Source organism: Panthera tigris, chromosome B4 (genome assembly GCF_018350195.1).
Source record: "Panthera tigris isolate Pti1 chromosome B4, P.tigris_Pti1_mat1.1, whole genome shotgun sequence".
NCBI lineage: Eukaryota > Metazoa > Chordata > Mammalia > Carnivora > Felidae > Panthera > Panthera tigris.
In genome coordinates this window covers 77,735,626-77,741,954 of record NC_056666.1, presented here as the reverse complement: position 1 = coordinate 77,741,954, position 6,329 = coordinate 77,735,626, and positions in this window count along the sequence as shown.

The window sequence follows — 6,329 nt, the reverse complement described above, 5'->3', positions numbered from 1 at the left end:
CGGCCGCGCCCCCCGCCCCCGCAGCCCGCGGCCGCCAGCGCAGCCTTCCCGGCCCCGGGCGCGCCTCCCCCGGTGGGCGGGCGGGGACCGTGACGCGCGCCCACTGACGTCTCCGGAATCCCGGCGGCGGCGGCCGACGCAGCCTCATCAATGGGGCTAAAAATAGCGGCGCCCGGAATAGCCGTGAGCGCCCCGCCCCGCGCCCCCGCCCCCCCCCCAACTCGCCGCACACCCAGTTACATAATCCGCCTCGCTGTGGCTGGGGTGGGCGAGCCGTTTTGCAGGTGAGGGTTCTGCGGACTCGCTAACACCTTCCGAGGCAGCAAACCTGGAGCTGGGTTATAAATAAATTACCCAGGGGCTTCCCCGGAAACAGAGGTGGGAAAAGTGAGGCCCAGAGAGGCCCCGCGGCGGCCCAAAGTCACACAGCCATTAGGCTGGCTTAAGAGGTCAGGGCCCCCGCCCTCTGAGCCTTGGGCACCCCCACCGGCATCGATTGGTTGGCCTGCATGCCACCCCAAGGGCAAGGAATCCGACTAGCAGGACGCCCCAGCTTCCACACGGGAGGGCAGTTTAGACAGAGAGGGAGAGCTTGGGAGGGTAAAATTTCTCCTGAAGAGAAGCGTTTCCAGAGGCGGTGGGAGTGCAAGGCCCAGGCTGGTGGTGGATTCACTGATCAGGCTGTTCCTGTACTACGGTGTGACCGAGGGCAAGTCACCTCACCTCTCTGAGCCTGGGTTTCCTTACCTATTAAATGAGGGTGATCATATTGTCCACCTTCTCTGGTTATCAGGAGACTGAGCAGCAGTGGAGAGGCCTTATACTTTCTTCTTACTCTCCTCTAGGAATCCGACTTCCCCCCAGACCACTGGAGTGCTCCGTGTGGGAAGTACAGGAAGGCTCACCTCAGTGGCCAGGAAGCCCTGAGTGGCCCACCCTCTTCTGGCCATAGTCTCCAAGTCTCCTCAGTAAGAACCTTCCTGGGGGTGGGAGTACTTGGAAGGTTTCTCTCTCACCCTGGACTGGGACATTCTTTGGAGATGGAGATGGAGATGGAGAACTACCTTGTTCTGAACATATCCTTCTGCCCCAACAGCCCCCCACTTTTGGAGTAGCTGGTGCAGGGAAGCCAGGCCAACGCTGGAGCAGTGGGACTGGGGGCTGACTGGGGGGTGTGGGGTGTGGGGTGTGTTATAATGTCTGTTCCTGTACTGCCAGGCAGGCGAAGCTCCTGGGGAAGAGCCATCAGGCGGGACCCAGTCCTGTGCTCTGCTACACCAGCCACCAGCGCCTGCTCATTTTTGGAGCCACCTTAAATTACAAGCATGCTATCATATCCCCAGCACAGAGGCCAGGCCCCACGCAACAAAGAATCTCTTCTGCATTCAAAACTCTCCAAAAGAGGCCCCACACCCCCACTCAGCCCTCATTCCAGGGGCCACATTCTTCTCCCCACCGCCCTGCCCACCGGCAGAAATCCTTTTCTGGACCTGGTCCTTAATTGCTGCAACTCAGAAGCCCCTTTCTCTCCATCCTCATCATGATCCCAAGAATCGCTGCTTTGTCTCAAAATCAAGGTTCTTCTCAGACCCTTTACATTCCTTTCCCAGATTCGACATGGAATCTGGTGGACACAGAAATAAAGAAACCGAGACTTCAAAATGGCAAGGTGGGAGGGGGGGAAGGCTTGGGACTAGTTCCCCCTTCTCCTTCCTACCCCAGCAGCTCCTTCCAAATGGGCATTTTAAAGAAGCCACTACCCCCACCCTCTCTTTTTCTTTTTCCAGAAATCTAACTTTTGAAATACATTTTAAAAATATTTGCCTGTGTAGGAGAAATACATTTATTTGGACAGGAAAAATAAAAAAAAAAAATTAAAAAAAAGAAAGAAAGAAAAAGAAAAAGCTCAATTACCAGTTTTTCCATGAAGGCTTCCAGCCCACAGAGGTCTCTCCCTTCCATAAATACTTTAACACAACTTGGCTTTATATATCTTCTCCTGTTTTATAATCAAGTAAAACATATACTAAAATATGTAACGGCAAAACACACACACCTGTGTGGCTTATCATGGCAGCTTGAGGTGGGAGAAGGAACTTGGGTTCAAGAGGCCTGGGATTGACATTGGTCCCACCTGTGACCAACTGTGTGACTTCAAGGAAGTTACTCACCTGGACTGGGCTTCAGTTTCTTCATTTCTTCATTTGAAACAAGAAGATGAAAATGTACCCTTGTTGCAAAGAGTGTATCTTTGACGGTAGATATAAAGAATGTAGCAAGTAGGGGCCACCTGGGTGGCTCAGTTGGGTGTCCGACTTTGGCTCAGGTCATGATCTCACGGCTTATGACTTTGAGCCCCATGTCAGGCTCTGGGGCTCTGTGCTGACAGCTCTGAGCCTGCTTGGGATTCTGTGTCTCCCTCTCTCTGCCCCTCCCCTCCGCTCGCTTGCTCACTCTCTCTCTCAAAAAAAAAAAAAGAATGTAGCAAGTAGTCTGGCACATAGTAGCAGACCTGCTATTTCTATACAGGAGGCCTTAGGGGAAGGCAGGCCTGGGGACCCTATCTTGAATCTTCAGATGCAGACTACTGACCGTAGCTTTGCCGAGCTGGTATGTTTATTTGGGGGCTTGAAGAGTTGCACAGGTGACGGAGGCAATACCACCTTTTAGTGTCATTACAGATCTCCAGTAAATTCCGGCCCCCTTGTTGCCTCTTTGACCCAGCTGGCTCAGCTAGCAATGTCCAAGCCAGGATCAGAGCCCGGGTCTTCTGACTCCCAGACCAGTGCTCTAGTTTCTACTCACCGTCTTGTTCCTTCATGCCTAGCCCCTCTTCTTTCTACACAGACTCCAGGAACACAAGCCCCTTTCGCAGATGGGAAAATTGATGAGAGAGAAGTTCAACCACTTGCATGGCTCAGGAGCTAGGACCAGAGGGGGGAAACAGGTGCTCTGGTCAGTTGCTGTGACACATTCTGGGAAATTCCTAAGGGAGAAGGACAAGATCTTGCTACAGAAAGTTGCTTCCTAGTCTGATGGGGAGGTAGAACACGAGAACAGTTATGAACACATTGCCACAAGACCCAAAAGGTAGCCTCCAAGAGGTCTCCAGCCGACATTGGGGTGGGAATCCAGAAGGTTAATCTGAGAGGCCTCCCTTGAAGAAGAGAACATGGGGCACTGTGTGAAGGGAAAGAGAGGACCAGGCAAGACACAGAGAAGGTAGCACATCGTATGGGGGAAAAGGCTGACTTCAGAGTTCTTAGATATGGGGTGGGGGCAGGGTTGAGACCCAGAACAACCAGCCAGACCTCTAGTGGTGTTCCCCACATGCCCCTCCAATCTCACAGTAGCAAAAAACGTTGATGCAACTCCACCCAGTCAGGGAGACACTATTCCACCTCACCTCCACCCTGGCCCAATGGGGTTGCCAGTAAAAGTATGTCAAGGGGGTTCCCCAGCCCTTTTGTGCCTGGAAGGGGCTCCCCTGCCCAGGGCCTAGCCCTGAGTGAGGAGAGGGGTTGTGGAGGGGATTCCCTTCGTGGTTCCTTTTCTCATCTGAGGATGGAGAAATACTTTGCAGGGGTCTCCCCACCCTTCCCCAGTTTTAGGAGCAATTAAAGGGGAAAATGGGGGTACAAAGACAGAGCAGGGTCTTCCTGGGGTTGTCCCAGGGATCAGGGTTCTTCCAGGGACACCACCCGGATGGGGTTACCTGCTCTGAATTACATAAGGATGAGGAGGCCTGGTACTTTAGAGGGTACCTCCACATTTTCTATTCCCTGGTTGCCATGAGAGGCCATCAGGGCTAGCAAGAAAAAGTGACCAAGTTCACCAGGCTGGAAGTGACAGAGCTAGAATTAATGCCAAGCTTTCCCCTAAATCCAAGCCAGGCTCTTTATTAAAAACAAGCAGAAAACCTCTATAACTTTATTTTTTTAATTACAGAATCAAACAGGCTCGTTGTAAACAAAGGCAAAACGTTAGAGAACTACGTGATTTATGAAGCGAGAGGCTGGTAATCAACTCCCCAAGGAGTAGAGTTTGGTAATCCTCCGGTGTCCGCTTCCAGATTTCTCTCCACGTCGCCGGAGATCAGGTCTGGCCCGGCGGGCCCTCCCCCAGGGGCCGGGACCGGAACGCCAGGCCGGAAGGAACAGGGCCGGGCCCCGCCGCAGCAGTGCAGCCTCGGCCGTGCCCCACGCCACCGTCCCGGGGGCGGCCGCGCTGCCCCGCGCCTGGCCCGGCTGGGCCGGGTGGGGCCCGGGGAAGCCGCTACGTCAGGAGGCGGACGGGAGGGAGCCCGCGCCGCCCCAGCCAGGCTTCCATTACATCACTCGGCGGCGCGGAGCCGCGCCGGGGTAAACACCACCGCAAACCATTGGCTACCTTGCGGCCCTTCCAACCAATTACACGATTGTATGCAAATCAGCCGTTGGGCGTTTGCTTCCTTCTCGTCTGGTGCATGCAAATAGACGCCTTGGCGAAGGCGGGGGCGGGGCCGGGGCGCGGGGCGGGGGCGGGGCCGGGGCGCGGGGCGGGGCCGCCCCGGGAGGAGGCAGAAGAGGGGTCCCGGAGTCGGCTGGGGGCTGGTTTGCGATTTGCCATCCCAGACCTGGTCCAGCCAGTCTTGTGGGGAATGGAGTGGAATTAAGGGCAAGCGCCCTTAATTCTTGAGCTGCCTTTCCAGTTAGACCCCGTTTCCTGCAGATTCAGTGAACCTGAGAAATGATGCAAAAAATTATTGAGGTCAATTTAGAGCTGAGGAAAAGGAAGAAATAAGAATAAAGAGATACAGAAAGCTAGGACGTACTTTGGGGAACACCTAAGCCAAACTCTCTTCGCTTGTGACATCGCAAAGAACAAAACGGACACAGCCCCTGTCCTGGCCCACTGATTCTTAGAGCCCGGGAGGGGAGACTAATGTTAAACCGTCTGGAGAATAGATAAGTGCCATAAAGAGAAAACGGGAGGGCTGCCCCTCCAGAGGGCAGGATGGGTAAGAAGCAGTGTGCAGTCAATCATTTGAGGAGGCCCGGAAAAAAAAAAAAGAGAGAGAGAGAAAGAGAGAGAACAAAATGCAGGATGCCAGTGAGCTATTTAATGGGGAGCTGTAATTCAGAAGGGGTGATGGGTGAGGGAATGCTTCTCCAAGGAAATCATTTTTCAACTGAGGAGTATTTCTCAAGTGGGAGGAAGGGCCGAATATTCCAGGGAAAGGAAACAATATTCAAGAGAGCCCCGAGTCGGGGAGAAAGTTTGGTCCACAGCAGGGGAGTAAGGCAAGTGCAGAGCCCAGTGACTAAGGGAGGGTGCTGGACAGGAGGCCAGAGAGGAGGGCCTGGCCAAATCATGTGGAGGCCCGTGCCAGGCAGGCACTAGGCCAAGCACTTTCCTTACTTTGTCTCCTCTTTCTACAGCCCTCTAAGGGGGGTACTATTTAGTATTGAGGGAACTGAGGCTCCCAGGGGTTAAATAACATGCTGGATGTCCCACAGCTGAAAAATGGGCTGTGGATTAGCATCCAGGCCCTTGTGGCCTCAAAGGCCATGCACTGAACCACTGGCTCTTGCCTCCCAGATTGGAGTGTAAGGTTCAGACAGGCGAACAGATTTGCCTCTAATTTCATGACTTGCAACAGAGCCTGAGATCCCCAGAGAAGTCTGTAGATTTTTCACCGTGCTGTGAAGGGAGCTAGGGCTCAAGAAAATGGATAGGGACAGAAGGGTAGGGAGGATGGGGAGATAAAGTGTCCTCCCTGCCCAGACCTTGGGGTTTGCTAGAACTTGCCTAGAACTTGGGGGTTGCTGAAGTGGAAATAGGTAGAAGTTTTTAAGCATCTGTCTCCGGGGGGGGGGGGGGGGCTGCTGCTAGCCAGCAGGCAGCTGCCTGCCCTGCTGGGGCAACCCAGATTAGCTGGATCTTGTGTGCTGTCCTTGTTACCAAGCGACACCTCCTCCGGCTTGCACCAGCTTCGGTTACCGGGGACAACTCCCAGGGGAGCGCTGGGAGAGACATGGAGGCAGACAGGAGAACAGGAGAGGCCCAGCCCTTCTCCCACACAGGTTTCCTGGGCAGTGGGGTGGGTATTCCATAGCCCCCAGGTGTACCTTTGGGGCTCATCTCTTCTTTGCCCCCTCCACGGGCTCAGAAGTCCCAGACCCACAGGCACACAAGGAGGGTGGCCGAGACAGGGGCACTACCTGCGCACAGGCAGAGCTTTCCAGAGAGTGCTCCTATAGGGGTTTGGAGGGGAGTCCTGGCCCCACACCTGAGCGCCGCCAACAAGAGTGGCTCTGTGTCTGTGTGACCATCTGATCACTGAGCAG